The sequence below is a fragment of the Enhydra lutris genome, unplaced genomic scaffold (assembly GCF_002288905.1).
Source record: "Enhydra lutris kenyoni isolate GAN:26980312 unplaced genomic scaffold, ASM228890v2 scaffoldscaffold55, whole genome shotgun sequence".
Lineage (NCBI taxonomy): Eukaryota > Metazoa > Chordata > Mammalia > Carnivora > Mustelidae > Enhydra > Enhydra lutris.
The window spans coordinates 13713143-13731291 of NW_019154139.1; the positions used below are offsets into that span (position 1 = coordinate 13713143).

The 18149-nt window shown below is 42.5% G+C and overlaps 1 protein-coding gene across 1 annotated transcript in view; it reads left to right on the forward strand.

Annotated features, from left to right (window-relative positions):
• The window catches only part of LOC111157527 (LARGE xylosyl- and glucuronyltransferase 1), a 566731-nt gene that overhangs the window by 381464 nt on the left and 167118 nt on the right, over positions 1 to 18149 (forward strand). The gene's annotated exons all lie outside the window — the stretch shown is intronic.

The following is an 18149-nucleotide window of genomic DNA, read 5'->3' on the forward strand; positions in this document are numbered from 1 at the left end:
AAAAAAAAAAAAAAAAAAAAAAAAAAAAAAAAAAAAAAAAAAAAAGGAGGGCCCTTGGGATGAGTACCCAGTGTTGTAAGAGAGTGTTGAATCATTCTATTGTATACCTGAAGCTAATACAACACTGTTAACTATAATGGAATTAAAATTAAAAGCCTAATTAAAAGAGCTAATTGTTCACTATGTTAATTATATCTAAATCAAGCTGTAAAAAAAATAATAAATAATGGCTGATACTGAGTATCCAAAATGAACCAGGAACAGGGCTAAACATTTTCTCTGCATTCTCTCTCTGCTTTTTTGTAACACTCTCTGTAATGTAAACTGTTGTTATCCTTACCTAACAAAGGAGGAGGCAGACTTAGAGATGCCAGCTGGCCTTGACCGATAAGGTTATATAAGTAGGAAGAGATGAAACGGGCATTTGAGCCCTGGTGGCCCAGCCCCAGAAATCGCTTTCTATACTGGATTAGACAGCTTTTCAGGAAGAAAGTTCTAAATGCAGTTTTATACCCCAGAGTTCTGTTCCAGCAAATAGACTCTGCCATTTGCTAACCCCAAATTCAGGTCTCCTGTCCCTCCCTGATCCCACTTCTTGTGGTTCCTGAAGGCAGAGGTGTGTAGGGAGGTGCAGTCTGGCAGAAGGTCAGAGGACTCCGTACGTCCTGCTCTTCCTTTCAGAAACAGATGTTCCTGGCTTCTCGCTTCTGTGCGTCTGTCTTCTCTCGCTACCGGTCTTCCCTTGAACAGAATTGCTTGGAGATTACAGATGAGCACCGGTGTTTCGGGTGCAGGAACTTGGACATCTTGCTGACAGCTGAGTTTTCTCTGGGGACACCAGCCAGCTCACAGCACCCGGCTCTTTCTTTCTCTGCACTCCTTGTTTTGCTGGGAACTTTGTGGTTGGTTTCCTCTAGTGACCACAACTTAATCTTAACAGAGAACTGTTTTCCAGTTACTGCTTATTATCTCAAAGCAGATGCTCAAGGTGAGCCTTGGGATCACTTATCAAAAATATAGAAGCTGTTTGTGTCTCAGAAGCATAAAGTCTCAAACTTGTGTGCGTGCACGCAGAAGGCAGGTGTAATGCCAGGACACAAAGTTTTCCCGAGATAAGTCGATAGGCTTTATGTCGCGGGAACTGTAATGAGATGCGTCACCTGCCGGGTTATGTTGCCTGTTAAAAAGGCAACTCAAACACAATGGCCAGCCATACAGCCTGGGACTCTTTGGGTACAAATGATGAGTCAGATTGAATGCCCTTGAAGTTCCCCTGAAATTCCTTTGAAAATCTGTTGTCCTGTGATTTTATGATTCCTCTGTACAAGCCGGGCTGGCTTACTCTCCCCTCCAAAGAAGTACTAGAGAGATGCTTTGCAGAAAACTGTAACAATATAACACAACAATCAAATCATGGGGTGGTGGGAAGGTGAACCTGTGTATTAGGCACTCATTTCTAGAAAGGAGCAAGCATGAATATGGAGGAGAATTAATTTTTATAATTCTGAGAAAATGGTCTCTCTTTTCTCCTTTTCTGATTCATGCGGCAATATTATTTCCAGGACTTTCCATGTGCTGGGCATTCTGCGTGTATGTATGGGAGGCAGGTATAAAGAATAGGTGGTATGATTTTTGAGAAGACTGTGCATTATAATGTGTTCAGTTGGCTTGTCCAACTCATCCCAGTTTACCTGGGACTTTTCCCAGTTAGCACTAAGAGTTCTACATTCTGGAACCCCGTCAGGACAGTTAGTCACCCCAGTGCTCAGAAATAACCTACCTGGAAGACATGATGTGCCAGTGTCGATAGGTAGACATCCTGTGCAGGTGACAGCCACAAATGCAGCGGAACACTGGTGTGTTATAGTGGTGACTCAGGTACTCCAAGTGACACTGCTGTTGGTTTCATTGTTACAAAACGATGAACTCTGGGTAAAATTACAGACAAAAATTCCCTCTGTGTACGCGGTCATTGCATCACTGGAAAATCCAGCATGCATCGATGTGTGCAGAATAATTTGGAGTTTATTTTTTTTTAAGATTTTATTTACTTATTTGACAGAGAGAGATCACAAGTAGGCAGAGACAGGCAGAGAGAGAGGAGGAAGCAGGTTCCCCACCGAGCAGAGAGCCCGACGCGGGACTCTATCCCAGGACCCTGAGCTCATGACCTGAGACAAAGGCAGAAGCTTAGCCCACTGAGCCACCCAGGTGCCCCAAGAATTTGGAGTTTAAATGTAAAATATAATTTTGACTTTATAGACAGGTGATTATCGACATTTTTTTCCACTGAAATGAATATCTGGTGAGATATTTGAAAGTCGTGAGAGGCAATGGACGTTCTGTCCTTTACACTTCAAATATCACTCGCCCCTTGACCTCACTTTGTGAATTTAGTTAGTGGCTCCACCAGTCTTAGCAACAAAAGCCTCGTTCACAGACTTCTAGACTACACACTGGGAGGCAGTACTTCCCTCATTAAGAATCGCTATGCTAGCTCTTTGAGAAGAAATAAATTAGAAGAGAGAAGGTACAGTTGGGTCCCTCTGCTATCCTTATTGTCTTATTTTCTCTCCATCAGCTACAAACTGTAGAGATCGTCTGTGTATACAACATCCTACAAAGTGCCTGGGACAGTCTGCAGATAACTCCCATCTTCATAACCAAACAGCTTAACGTATGCTTGGACATTCCAAACCAGCCCAAAGGATCAGATCTCAACTGACCACAGGGGCCCTGGGTCAGGAATGTCTGCTTAGTTCCAGCTGTCGCGGACTTGGCTGGGTGGTCTTCCCGTTACTTCTCCAGGCTCTGGCCTGAGATTTCACTTCTTACCTCTTATTGATCACAAAATCAGCCCCGTGTTTTCCCTCTTGGTGTCCCATGGACGGACAGTGGGAGAGGGGGAAGGAGCTAAGACCCACACCTCCCCGAGTTGAAGAGTTTCCCCGGCGGTCCTGTGTTTGGTCTTGACCAGCTTCTCACTGTGGTGCACGTTGGTATTCTTCTGGGGGAAGCACCATGGTGGGACATGAGATGGTTAAGACCTGAGAAATTAGCGACTGGAGAAAGAAAAGACCAGTGAGAAAATTATTAGAAGCAACAGTTATAATAATATTTATTAGTAGTAATTGTTGTAACAGAAATAATAATGTTTTTATGCTGTTGGGGGTGGTTTTTGGACTTTTCAGAAGCCATGTGAGGTTGGGCTCTGCCACTTCCCAGCTGTGTGCCCTGAGTCAGGTGGCTTCAGCTGTCCGTTCCCTCCTCTGAACATTTGGGATTGAGACATGTACCTCTGCTCTTGGGAAGAATAAAATGGATAATACTTGCAGAGCACCTGTTACCAGGACATAGCAAAAGTTGTGGCTTTGTGCCCTCTTTTTCCAAAGGAATTACTGATGGGAATTTTATAATTGATGGACTTAAAGCCCCTAGACATGTTGCCTGAAAACGGCAACCGTGCTGGAAAGATTGGAAGTCTGGGTCGGGATACGTTGAATTTGAGGGTCAGCCATGTTGACACGTTGGGTGTAGAGTTGGTGATCTGGGACCAAAACCGGGATGAGGTTCAGTACATAGGCATGCTACCAGAGATGTTGGTGTGGACAGTGCCCAGCAAAAGCAAAAACACAAAAAACAACAACAACAAAAACCCAAACAAATAAACAAAAAAACCAGACTTCCTGCTGAAGAGGTGACAAGATCACAGCAGAGGCAGGGCTCTTTGTGCCTTGTGCACTCACCAGCGTTGCCACACGGCAGGGAATGCGCTGTTTAATTCTGTTCATCGGGATCCTTCCCAGGTGTCCTGCCACGTGCTAAGCTCTTTCCACTTCCTCATCTGCCACAGCCAGCAAGACTGACTCACCTGTGACGGTCACCCTTCCTAGCCTCATAGGCACAGGAGGGTAGCTGGGGCCAGGCCCTTCATTTGCATCCCCGACAGGCTGAGCTATGCAAATTTCCAGAGGCAGATGGCATTGAAGAGTTGGGGTTATCGGTAGCATGGACGTCAACCGAAGCGATTCCAGATGTTGGAATCAGTGCCACCCTCCTCTTCTTTTGCTTTCTGCCCACATAGCATTAAAATTATCCAGAGAGCAAGCAACGAGTAATGAAGTCTGGGTCAGTCCCGTCTGTCTCACGAAATGCCACTTGGAACCAGAGCCTTTTCATTTGACAATAAAATCAATGAATGAAATATCGCAGGGTTGAAAGCAATGCTGTACAGAATTCATTATGGGCGACGCATTCCCAAGGATGGAAGGGCTGGGCCCTTTGTACTTTATTTTCCCCTGACATCGACACATCTACTAAATGAAGCTTGGACCTTCCGTTAACCCTTCACCTATTTGCTTTTAAACTTGAATCCTTTGGCCAATACTCAGAAGGCCTTCTTTCTGGAATCTGCCTCTTAATGAACAAGCTATCATAAAGAGAGATTAGAATATACATCACTTAAGGGAAAATGGGACTCGCTAATTGGGAAAACGGTTCAAGCCATGAGAGGACTTGTTCTCATAGTCACCACATCTCCTGTGAGCCCACACTGTGAATTATTCTTGCATTTTGAGAGTCATCTCAATACTAAGCACACTGAGCCACGTGTTCCCTTTTGTAGAGATTCAGAGACAGTTGTGTGGTGAGCAAGTAAGGAAGAGTGGCCAAGGGAGGGGAGGGGGTCTCCAGTCTTCTCCTTGGAGTCCACCCGCCTCTTAGAGAATGTCAGAGAACACTGAAACACATCATGAACAAAAAGAAAACCAGTGCCCCAGGTGTGTGTGTGGTAGAGTGGGAGAACAGAGAAAACTTGGGGGAGCACGAGGGGAGGGCTGGCTCTGCTTCTGCCCTTTGCCACAGGAAGTGTCCTTTCCTTGGGAAAGGGGGTAAGTGAGGGGACCAGGAAAGGAGGAGAAACATACGGGATCACACTTAAGGTTCATGACTCATCCAGGGGCTATCTTCCATTTTAATCCAGGCTTCCTATCCCCCACCCCCACCCCTTCAACAAATATTTATTGAGCGCTTACTGTATTCCTGATACTTCTGCACTCTAGACAGAATGCTCATGTATGTTCGTGTTCAAGTATGAAAAAGAGAGGCGAGAGAAATACCTAAACGTGATGGGAGCTCTGAAGGAAACAGAATTCGAGGATAAGGAGTGGGGAGGTGCTCTGGGGAGAGGGACAAGAAGGAAGGCGTCTCTGAGCAGGGGAAACGTAAGCTGAAAGAGGGCATAGGAGCTGAGGCTGAGAAGAGTAGGGGAGAGGTTGGCAGAGAACATTCCAGCACGTGTGCGGTCTAAAGTGTTGGCATTGGAGGAACAGGAAGTCCCATGTGGCTGGAGTAATCGCCCCGCACATTAGGGAGGGCAGAAGGAGATGGGCACGGGCTTGTTCCTGTAGGTCTCTGGAGGCCACAATAATGAGTTTGCTTTTTACGTTTCGATAGTTTTATAGCTAGGTACTGGTGGAATCCTATTTGCATTCCAAGAACGTAGTGGATTTGCAGTGTGGAGGGTACATCGGAGAAGACAGGCTTTGAAGCTGGGTGACCAGGTAGGGCTGGTGTCTAGATCTCAGATATATTTAGGATGCTAGGATATGGCTGGTGAGGGAGAGGAAGATATCAGGGTTGAGTTCAAGCTTTCTGGCTCGAGCCGCACTAGTAGGATGCTGCTGCCGCTAGTCATTCTCTCAGCAGGTGTTTATGGCATGTCAGGGGTTCCCTGCTGGAAAATTTCCGGCGCGGGGGCGGGGAGGGTGGAGGGTGGAAAGCCGCTGCTGCCCTCACTGGGTTCACAGTTGAAACAGGAAGACAGATGTGCAAATACACACTCCAGGCCACAGGACCCATTGGCACACACTGAGGTGTTTGGCAGAATCCCCTGGGCAGTTTATTTCCTTCTCATCCCCCTGCCCCACACCAGTTTTGTTTATTTGCTTTATAGCAACTGTTGTGATTTTTGCTTTCGTACATACATTTAAAATACATGAAGGCTGCTCTACGCAGGAAGGAACCCGTGCGATATTTACATTCTGCTTAAAGAATAATAAATTCAGTATCGCCATGTATCTACCATCAAGCTAAAGAAATAAACCTTCCTCAATCCCTTTGAAGCCCTATGTACTCTGTCCAGAGTTAAATCCAAAACCCAGTATAATATTTTATCACTTCCTGGCTCGTCTTTGTAGTTTAATGCCCACGTTCTTGAATAATAGGTTGTTTATTCCTCCTCTTTTAACTTTGTAAAGATGGAAGCATTCTACATAAATACTTCCGCAGCTCATGTGTGGTTAGTGGGCTACATCAACATTGCAACATGTAAACGGAGTTCATTCATTTTCACTGCTCTGTAAGCATAAGTCGCAATAGATCCCTTCTTTTGTCACAGGTCACTTGGGTTTACCATTTTTGGCTGTTCCTAACAGTGCTTGTATGAATATTATTTGCATATTTGTATTTATGTATTTCTTAGGGTGCTTAGAAGTGGGTCATAGAATATATATACTCAGCTTGATTACTGATTGCCAGCGGTTTTCCACAGTAGTTGTTAACAATTTACACTCCCACTCTAGTGATTAACAGTTCCCATGGCTACCCGTCTTCACTGGTAATTACTCCTTGTTGTTTTACTTTTGAAAATCTTTGCCAGTCCAGTGGGTGAAAAATGATATGTCACTGCCATATTAATTTGCATTTTCTATTACTAATGAGGGTGCACGTTGCTAATTATTTATTGGCTGGTTGGATTTTCTATTCTAGAAATATTTATTTGTATCTTTGCCCATTTTTCCAGTGAGTTGCTCATCTTTTTAATATTGATTTGTAACCACTCTTTATATGTTCTTGATACTAAGCCTTTGCAAATTTTATATGCTGCAAAATCATCTCTCAACTTATTGCATGTCTTTCTATTTTTTTCCTGGTGTCAGTTGATACACTGACTTCCTTCATTGTAGCGCGGTTTAATTTTTCAGACTTTTCCTTTATGGTTTGCGTGTTTTTGTTGCAGTTTAAGAAAATAACCCATACGCTGGAGTCAAAAAACAGCCTCCACATTTTATTCTACTTTTTTTGAGTTTTTTTTAAAGAGTTTTTCACATTTAACTTTATTCATATTGGACTGGTTTATATAAAGTATAGATAAATTTTGTCTATTTTTTTTAAGGTTTTACTTATTTGACAGAGAGAGAGAGAGAGAGATCGCAAGTAGGCAGAGAGGCGGGCAGAGAGAGAGGAGGAAGCAGGCTCCCCACTGAGCAGACAGCCCGATGCAGGGCTTGATCCCAGGACCCTGAGATCATGACCTGAGCTGAAGGAAGAGCCCTTAACCCACTGAGCCACCCAGGTGCCCCAATTTTGTCTATTTTTTGTAACCATTTGTTCCAACATAATTTTCAAATCCTCTTTCCTGCACTTACATGTCATTGATCATGTTCCTGCATATGGTTGACTATGTTCCATTCTACTGTTTGTGCATCCCAATGTCAGTACATTATACTATTATACCATTATAATAGGTCTTGGTAGCTAGTAGTGGTGGTCCCTCACCTGTTCTTTTCCCTTTAAAAAATTTTTTAAAAAATTGAACTGTAACAAGAATACAGTGCATATAGGTGTATATACCTTACTGAATTATCACAGTCTTGGCTATTCTTAAATATATGTAAGAATAAATTTCTCAATTTCCATGCATGTACACACACACTCATACACATTGGCACTTTGATTGGAATTTTATTGAGTCAATATCCATAAATCGGTTTGACAAGAATTATTGTCTTTACGATAATGAGTTCTTCTATCTATAAACATGATTTGTTATTCTTTTGGTTTGTTGTTCTTTAATATCTTCCAATAACATTTTACAATGTTTCCCATAAAAGTCTTCCACATCTTCTGTTAGATGCATTTCTGAGTATCTGATAGGTTTTGTTGCTGTTGCAAATGATATTTTAGTGTATTTTTAACCTATTGCTGGTATATGAAAAGTCAGTTAACTTTTGTATATTGACACTATATGCCGAAGTCTCCGAAACTCTTATTGATTCTAATAATTTATTGATAGACTTCAGTATTTTTATAATCTAAAAACTACCAAGACTACCTCCAGTAATGTCTTTTTTTGCCTATTGTTAATAAACATATTTCATATTTGCCTTTTGTAACTTCCATCATCTTTTTATTTTCAAACTTTTTTTTCTTTTAAATGACACGTGGCTGGATTTAAAAAAAATTTTTTTTGTATAAAAATCCTTCACCCAGAAGTTATGTCTTATTTATCCAAATTGCTGTTACCCATACAGTTGTTGTTACTTCTGCCATTTGATTTTGTGCTTCCTATGTGTCCTGCTTTTCAAGTTTCTTCATTTCTCCTTTCTTACCTTCTTTGGGTTGATTGTAAATTTTTGTTTCTTAACATAAATACTTAAAAGTCTAAAATTAATATTTTCCCTCTCCCCCCAAATTTGAGAACGTTAGAATGCTTGGAGCTAGAATGCTCACCTCCTTGAGTTATATGCCTATTATTTGAAGTATGCTTGTTGATTTTGCTTTTGTTATGATTTCATTACTGATTTTCAGTTGGTATATTTAAGAAAGTTTATAAATCTGCTTTTTTCTTTTCTCACTATTCTTTCCCACATATCAGACTTTCCTCCAGGGGATCATTTTCCTTCTTCCTGTAATGTATCTTTTCAAATTTCCTTTAGTGAGTGAGTGCTACTAGTAAAATCTGTTTTTGATTCTCTGAAAAATGTCTTTATTTTGCCATCTGAAAGGGTGTTTTCACTGGATCTACCTGTCTAGATGAGAGTTATTTTCTCTCCGGACTCTGCAGGCATTATTCCATTCTCTTAAGGCTTACATTGTTTCTGTTGCTAAGTCAGCTGTCAGTCACTTCTCATTTCTACATCCTTCGCTTGGTTTCTTTCCAAATATGAAAACTTTTGAAAGTTTTCAAATATGCCTGGTCATTTTTGACCAGTTTTCTTATTCTTTCATCTTACTTGTTATAGTCTGTATAGTTATCTATCCATGCATAACAAATTATAGTAAAATCTAGTGACTTAAAACAAATCACTTATTGTGTCTCATGATCTCTGTTAGAAATTCAGGAAGGGCTTAAGGGCACTTCTCATTTGGGAACTCATGCAGTTGTAGGCATATGTCAGCTTCGGTTGGTTAATTGACTTTTCCCCTTTTTTTTAGAAACAGAATATTTTATTGTGTTATTTTGGGATTATCTTTTTTTAGCTTTATTGAAATAGACTTGACTTACAGCATTTATGTAAGTTTAAGGTGTGCAACATGTTGATTTGATTTGCTGCATTAGACATTGCAAAATGATTACTATCGTGTCCCATTCTCACCATTTCTTTTTTGTGATGACAACATTAGCAACTTTGAAATATGTAATACAGTATTATTAACTGTAATCACCCTGCTGTGTATTGGATCCCCCGAGCTAATTCATCTTGTTACTGGAAGTTTGTACCCTTTGATCAACATTTCTCCGTCTCCTCGCTCTGCCACCCCCAGGCCCACCATTATACTTTCTATGAGCTTTTTCAAAGTCCCCATGTAAGTGATACTATACAGTATTTGTCTTATCTGTCTTATTTCATTTAGCATATATATTTTGTATAATGTCCTCAAGGTCCATCCATGTTGTTGCAAATGGCAGGATTTCCCTCTTTTTTGTGGCTGAATAATATTCTATTCTATATACCACGTGTTCTTTATGTATTCATCCATTGGTGGACACTTAGGTTGTTTTTGTGTCTTGGCTATTTTGAATAATGCTTCAGTGAATGATGCTGATGGGGATATAGATGTCTCTGTGAGACCCCTTGTCTCTTGTTTTCATTTCTTTTAGATTTCATTTCATTTCATTCTTTTCATTTCTTTTAGATATATACCCAAGCATATGCCAAGTGGAGTTTCTAGGTTATATGGTAGTTCTGTTTTTAATTTTTGCCATACCGTTTTCCGTAATAGCTATGCCAGTTTACATTCCCACCAACGGTGCACAAGGGTTCCCTTTTCTCTACATCCTTGCCAATACTGGTTACTTCTTTTGATGACAGCCATTCTGATAGGGGTAAGGTGATCTCTCACTGTGGTTTGATAGGCATTCCCCTGATGACTAGTGATGCCATACCTTTTCATGTACCTGTTGGCTACTTGTGTGTCTTGTTTGGGGCAAAATGTCTTTTCAGTTCCTCTGCCCATTTTTTTTTTTATTTTCAGCATAACAGTATTCATTGTTTTTGTACCACACCCAGTGCTCCATGCAGTCCGTGCCCTCTCTAATACCCACCACCTGGTTCCCCCAACCTCCCACCCCCCCACCTCTTCAAACCCTTCAGATTGTTTTTCAGAGTCCATAGTCTCTCATTGTTCACCTCCCCTTCCAATTTCCCCCAACTGCCTTCTCCTAACTCCCCATGTCCTCCATGCTATTTGTTATGCTCCACAAATAAGTGAAACCATATGATAATTGACTCTCTCTGCTTGACTTATTTCACTCAGCATAATCTCTTCCAGTCCCGTCCATGTTGCTACAAAAGTTGGGTATTCATCCTTTCTGCCCATTTTTTAATAAGGTTTTTTGTTTTTTTTTTTTTTGCTGTTGAGTTGTAGGAGTTCTTTACATATTTTGGATATTAATCCCTCATCAGATACATGACTTACAAATATCTTTCCTATTCCATCAGCTGCCTTTTCATTTTATTGTTTGTTTTGCCATACAGAGCTTTTTAGTTTGATATAATCTTGCTCATTAATTTTTGCTTTTGTTGCTGTGTTTTTGGTGTCCCTTCCAAAAAAATCTTTGCCAAGGCCATTGTCAAGGTGATTTCTTCTCTATTTTCTTCTAGAAGTTTTATGGTTTCCATTTTTATGCGTAAGTACTTCATCTATTTTAAAAAAATTTTTGTGAGTGGTGTAAGAGGGGGTCTAATTTCATTCTTCTGCATGTGGTTATCCAGTCTTGCCAGCACCATTTGTTGAAGAGACTGGGTAATTGACTTTCAAGGTATATTCACGTAACTAATCAGTTGGTACCTGCTATAGGCTACAGGTTTTATTTCCCTCCATTTGGACCTCTCCACAGTGCCTCTCGAGTGTCCTCATCTCATGGAGCCTGGCCTCCCTCCAAGTGAGCAAACAATGTGAGGCAGGTGGGCACCGAAATGAATCATTCAGTGGTTGGGGGATTCAACTCTGCCTTTTCATGGAAAGAGCATGAAAGAATTTGGGGATATGCTTTTAAACCACTGCCTATTTCTTGTTACTTCTTAATAGATGGGTCTCTCTTGTGTTCTTATGTAATGATGTCAATAATCAGTCTCTTGGGGTTGAATTCATTTTGACTTCTTTGTTTTCTGATAGAATTTGTGACTTTGTGTGTGTGTGCGTGTACATGTGCATGAGAGAGCAGCGAGAATTGGAAATTTATCTATGAGAGTTCTTTGATGCCAGGTTTTAAAATACGTGCCTCCAGGGAGGATCTGTATTCACAATGGTTTCAGACCAAAAAGACAGCTATGAATTCTGGCCCCTGAATGCCTGAGGATAAGTCTGAAGTTAAGAAATCTCAGTAGAGACCTCTTTGTCATTGTCTTTCACCCAGATGTGGAGCCAGGACAGGCAAGTGTCCCTGCTCTCTTCCTCTGCAGAGCTGGCTTCAGTCACCAAGGGTGTGACTTCTTGGGGCGTGGGGGGTGCAGATCCTGGCTTTGGGCTTTGTTTCTCAGCCACTTTTGCATAGTTGGGTAGTCCTAGTCTCTTTTTTTCTGTGTTTGGCTCATTAAAACCATTGCTGAATGATGCTCACGACAGACAGGTTCCGCCTCGCAGGTACTGCCTTCAGCTTGCGTACCTCTCCGGATTTGTGCTTTCTTTCTAATCAGTTTTCTTTATTAACACTAAGGATTGTCCTTATGTTCCTTTAAAAAAAAAAGTATATATATATATAAATTTATATATATAACTTATTTACATATATATAATTTATTTACTTATTTATTGGACAGAGAGGGAGAGAGAAGGATCACAAGCAGGGAAAGTGGCAGAAGGAGAGGGAAAAACAGACTCCCTGCTGAGCAGGGAGCCCAACACAGAGCTCAGTCCCAGGACGCTGGGATCATGACCTGAGCTGAAGGTAGACACTTTACAAACTGTACCACCCAGGTGCCCTATCCTTACATTCTTATCTACTCTTTTTTATTTCCTCTTATATACACACACACACACACCCCTACATTATTATTATTTTTTAAAGATTTTATTTATTTATTTGACAGGCAGAGATCACAAGCAGGCAGAGAGGCAGGCAGAGAAAGAGGAGGAAGAAGGCTCCTCGCTGAGCAGAGAGCACGATGCGGGGCTCTATCCCAGGACCCTGGAATCATGACCTGAGCCGAAGGCAGAGGCTTTAACCCACCAAGCCACCCAGGTGCCCCTAATATCCAGCATTTTTTAGGTGTTTTCTACCAAGATTTTATTTTGTTTTCCAGGATATATTGTCCCCCATACTGTCAGATACTGATGTCTCCGGGTGGGGGGGGGGTGCTCTTTAAAACTACTCATTCCCTGGCTCAGCCCAAACTTAGCAAATTAAAATCTCCTGAGATAGGGGCCAAGTGCCTGTACTTTTTAAAAACCTCCCCAGAGGATCGTGATGCCCGCTGTTACTAAGAGATAATTATTGTAATGAAGACATGGTCCAGAAACAATGGGAACCCAGCAGTAGAGCTAAATTTGGCCCATGAAGTTGGGGGAGGCTTTATAGAGGAGGAGATTGCTTTTTATCCTTTTTAAACATTCCCTCTCATCTCTGGCTGCCACAGTTAGCTTCACCGTGTGTAAGCATCCAACATGAGCATCGCCCCCTGTGGCTGAGGGCCCCCGGGGAATGTCCAAAGGCAGCATCTTCTCTCTGTGGGTATAAGCTCATGTGAGTTGGTCCACCTTGTAGGATAGGTTCCCAGCACTGACTGATGCCCGCCCCCACATCTGTCAGAGTCACGAGCATTCCAGCTTGTAGAGTAAAGAACCCACCTGCATGGTTCTCTGGACCTCCTGAGGGGATGGAGTGGACTATCTGAGCTGACAGATGCAGCGTGAAAGGGAATTTCTGCAAGGAGAATTCTGGACAGGAGACAACCCTCAGAACATCCATTTCTTGCATGACCCCAAGCTATACCAAACCCTGTGAAGTCAGGAGAGTTTGTTTGAATTTACTCTTCTGTAACCTGTAGAAGCTTTCATCGTGGACCACGTCCCCTTTTCGTCGTGGATCCACACTGAACGGAGATGCTAAACAGTTCATGAGGCATGCAGATCTGCACCTAGGAAGGACCTAGGTTTGAATCCCTGCTGTACTGCTTATTAATGGCATAGCCACAGGCAAGGGATTTCAGTTTTTCTGAGCCTCAGTTTGCATTTCTGTTAAATGGAAGGTAATATCTGCCTTCAAAGGTTGCTGGAAAACTTAAATGAAACAACGTATTTCAAATGCCCTGTGCAGTGTCTCATGGACACTTCTGTTTGTTATTTTTACTATTGCTCTTACAGTTCCTAAAATCCCTAAGGGATAAATAGGACAAGGATTATTTTCATATTCTCTTCCTGCTTAGCAGATTGGATGCCCTCTCACCTTAGCATACAAATCAAGACCAGATTTCTGTGTCCACACTGACCCCAGTCTACCCTCCCAGATTGAGTTCCTGAAATAACAATGAAAACCACAACTCATGTGCTGGGCAGCTCTAAGTACCGGGAACCAATGTAGGTACTCCACATATGTTATCTGTGGTCCTTGCAGAACCTGGAAGTACATTTTTTCAGCCCCTTTTGGCAAAGAGCTCACTAAAGCTCAGAAGGTAGAGGATTTGGCAAGGACACCCGAGGGCCAGTGGCTCAGGTGGGACTTGAACCCAGGACTGCAGTGTTTCGATACTTAAACAGCTTCCCCTTTACCGTGCTCAGCTCTGTATGATTGTGACCCTCAAGGTCCTTCCTCAGCCTGGAATGACCTTTCTCCTTTTAATCTGCCCACCCAAATCTTATTCATCCATTAAGACCCAGTGCAAATACCTTCCTCTGGCTATCGTGGTTGGAGAGAAGTAGTCTGTCGCCATATTTCCACAGGAGTTTACTTGCGTTCCATTTGGGGCACATCCGCTACTGTCTTGTGTCTCTCATGCACATAAATGGCTCCTATTTTTATTTGCCGAGTGTTCAAAGTCAGCAGTTCTCATTCTTTTTTTTTCCCATTTCGTAATAACCATCCGTGACATGTCCTAGATGTTCACTAAATGTTTATTGAATCAAAATATAAAAATTCTGTCCAGAAAGGTTGTTACTAGGTCATGTTCTCCGATGTGCTTCTCCTTAAATCTTCTTCCGTGATGCTGTACAGGTGACTGTTCGTGGAAGACAGAGTTGACACACTTTGCCGTCGCTCGTGCCTAGCTTTATTGACAGCCACAAAACTTCCCAGATTGCAAGTTTGCAAGGGACAGCTTCTGCCTGCCTGAGTTGTATAAGCCGCAGAAGTTTATTTGACTGGATCACATCTCCTGTTCCTTGGCTAGGTCTTTCTCTCCAGCCCCCTTCAGCTTCCTCATTCTCACCTGGCACATTATCCCTAGTCTACAGAAGGTGAGTGGACCACACATTGAGTTCTATTAGCTCGGAGATACAAGCTCTTCAGAATGGTACAATCTCTTCAGAATGATGCCCAATGAGGAGGCTTGTGCCTAGGTGACGGGGTCAGCAGAAGTCAAAAATTTCCTAAGTGGAATGGAATTGGATCTCTCAGGGGCTAAAAGGTTGCGTTTTTAACAGGTTCTTCCATTTCTCTGATGCCTTTCATTCAATGACACCTTAATACAGAGTTAATTGAAATGGAAAACATCAAGCACAAAAGCAGAAAGCAAAAGGGACTTTGTAAGATGTTTATGATTTCTCTACCCTTTGATGAGGCATACATTTAGAAGTCACAGGCAAACAAAAACTTTATGTTTGAGACGTATGAAGACAATATGTCCCAAATCTTCCTGTCTGGAAGAAAGAATAATAGTACCCAAGGTAGGGAACATCGATGATCATAAGGTAGGTCAGAGTCATTAGATCATATGCGAGACTTTTGGTACAAGTCAGTTGGTGGTTGTGCCTAGGTCTTAAACAGCTATGTGGTAATTGACAGCCATAGGATCACAGACTGTCAAAACTCAGAGGGCCCTTTGGGATTCTTTTGTGAAAATACTTCACAAAAGTGGATGTCCAGGTCTCAGAACAGTTGCGCCTTGCCTGAAACTCTCATGTTGCTTATTTCTAAGACTGTGTGTCTGTAGTAATTGCTCAAGTTTCACAAAATGGCCAATAGTAAGGGGAGAAAACCATACAGATGAATCATGGCTGTCAATACAGGTGTTTGAGAGTCAACCTTGTTCTCTAGTTAGGGTCCACTGATCATCCTTACATGGAGTTTTTCTTATATAGCCTACACACATAATGTTATTTCCAACTTCAGTCATGTAGAGATAGCCCCAAAGATATTCTTCAAGCGCAGGAGTACAGAATCCAGCCTGATTCTTACTACCTTTCTGAATTGTCTAATTCCGTAGCCCTTGTTTAGCGACTTAACCACTATCATGAGATTTTTCTCAAATTCAATTTAGTTTTCAGAGAAACAGCTCTCTTCACACTGCTAATTAATCAATTTACATAATATTTACTTAGCATATACTTAATTGCAACAATAACAACGTTCATAAATAGGTTTGGGAACAACCATAACTCACTCTTGGTTAGCACACGGCCCAGTGGGCAGAAACAGGGAAGTGGAGACATCCCGAAGAACTTCGTGGACCTTGTTCCACATGCCCTGTGTACCGGTCCATGTAACAAACTCTGGGGGGAGACCAGGGGATGGGCAGGAGGCCCTAATGTACTGTAATCCATTCCCACCCTTTACAGACCCTGGAAAGAAAGAAAGGTGACCTGGTCAAGTCTTACGAACATCCTAATGGCAGACCTTCTGTCAACCACATTAATGGTATCTGAGTTCTTCTCTGTGGATTGCTTTTAGCAGTAGGTCCCCGGGCTGGTGTCTTCATTCATTTGGGCTGTTCTTACAGAATATCATGCACTACACGCCCCATTTATTTCTCACAGTTTTGGAGACTGGGAAGTCCAGGGTCAAGGCCCCAACAGATTTGATATCTGGTGAGGGACTGCTCCCTGGTTCATAGCTGGCCATCTCCTTTCTGTGTCTTGATATGGCAGAAGGGGTGGGGAATCTCTCTGAGGTGTCTTTTGGAAGAACTCTAATCCCATTCGTGAGGGCTCCACCCTCCTGAGCACATCACCTCCCAAAAGCCGCATCTTCAAATATCATCCCATTAGGTTGATTAGGTTTTAACATAAGAATTTGGGGCAGACACAAATACTCACCCACAGCATCTGGTAAACAAATCCAGCCCGTGAGTTTATGGGGCTGTTGCTCCTTGGGCAGCAGCAGGTAACTATGTAACTGAGTATAAAATAGCAGTGTTTCCTGACTGACACCACTCCCTTTAGTGTAGTGGTGACATGGTATAGAGCTCACAGACCTAGTATGTGAAATCTGGACCAGAGCTCTTTTCAGTGTGGCAAGGAGCAGGGGACTGACCCTGCAATCCTGGGCTTCTCGCCCTGCTGTGCCTCCTGATTGCTGGACCCTATGTAAGTGCTCTGATTCCTGGAGTCGGGTGATCCTTTATGTCCTCCCACTTGCTTAACCCAGTGCATTGATCAAAGGTAGTTCAACAACGAGAGCCTCTGATACATTTTCAAAACGCAGCAGGAAACAGATAAAATGGGTGGTTTTCCCATTTCTCAGGTTTCTGAGAAAACCCAGACATAGTAGAAGCTACAGGAAGTGAAATGATGATAGGAATTAGAGGTCAGTATGAGGTTCCTTCTGCCTGAGTTCAGCCAGAACTAATGCAGAAACTGCCATACAGGGGGGAGAGAGAGAGAGAGAGACCGAATGAGGAAGGACTGGCCACAGGCTGCTGGTCAGTTGTGCTGCAGATCAAGGTCAATGTGAAGGACCCAGACCCTCAGAAAAATGGGTGAACTCTTTTGTCCTTGACTGTTCTTGACACTGCACATCAGCTGCTTTATGAAGTCTAACCTCTGGTGCTGGGGTAATTTGGGATCCTCTCTGGGAGACCCAGCTGAATGTATGTCGCTGTCCAAGTTAGCAAGTTAGCGTAAGGACCACATCTCAAAGCCTTGCCTCTAAGAGAATTCCGAACCTTTACTTGGTGACGACAAAGTCAGGCTGTCCTTGCCCCACCACTAGAAAGTGGAAAATGGGAAACAATTTTCAAAAACTCATGTGTAACCATGAGAGTGAGAAACCACCTAAGAAGTTTAAACAAACAGAAACCAAACAGGCCCTGTGTACACAAACATTGTTTTATTTATTACTCATTTATAGCTTACTGTATCCTACAAAAGGTTTTAGGCCACTTTTAAGAAAAGATACAATATGTTATGAACAAGGTTCATTGTATCCTACACTGCTTTTAAAGTTGAGCTCTGAGCTTCCTGGCAGCCAAAGTAAAAAAGTCTACTCAGGGGCCACCTGGGTGGCTCAGTTGGTTAAACACCTAACTCTTGATTTTGGCTCAGGTCATGATCTCAGCGTCCTGGGATCAAGCCCCATCAGGCTCCACACTCAGCGGGGAATCTGTTCTCTCTGTGCTCCTTCCCCAGCTTATACTCTCTCTCTCAAATAAGTAAATAAATCATTAAAAAAATTAAAAATAGGTCTTCTCAAGAGGATTCCTGCTCCTAAAGAATACATGTCATTTATTTTCAATGGACTCGGGTTAATCCTGTTGTTTGGTTTGAGAGGAATTTCTCACCAGGGACTTTCCAAGAGGAAGAGTGACCTGGTGGACAGGGTCCTCAGTAGGATCCTTGCACTAAATGCAACGGGAAGTTGTGTAAAGCTCTTCAGTGTCCATCGGGGAGAGTTGGGGGGGCCAGACCCAGGCGTTCAGCTCAGACCTAGGCAGTGTGGCTCAGTTATGCAGCACCCTGCGATCCCCTCTCCGGCCTTCAGCCCATCACCCCGC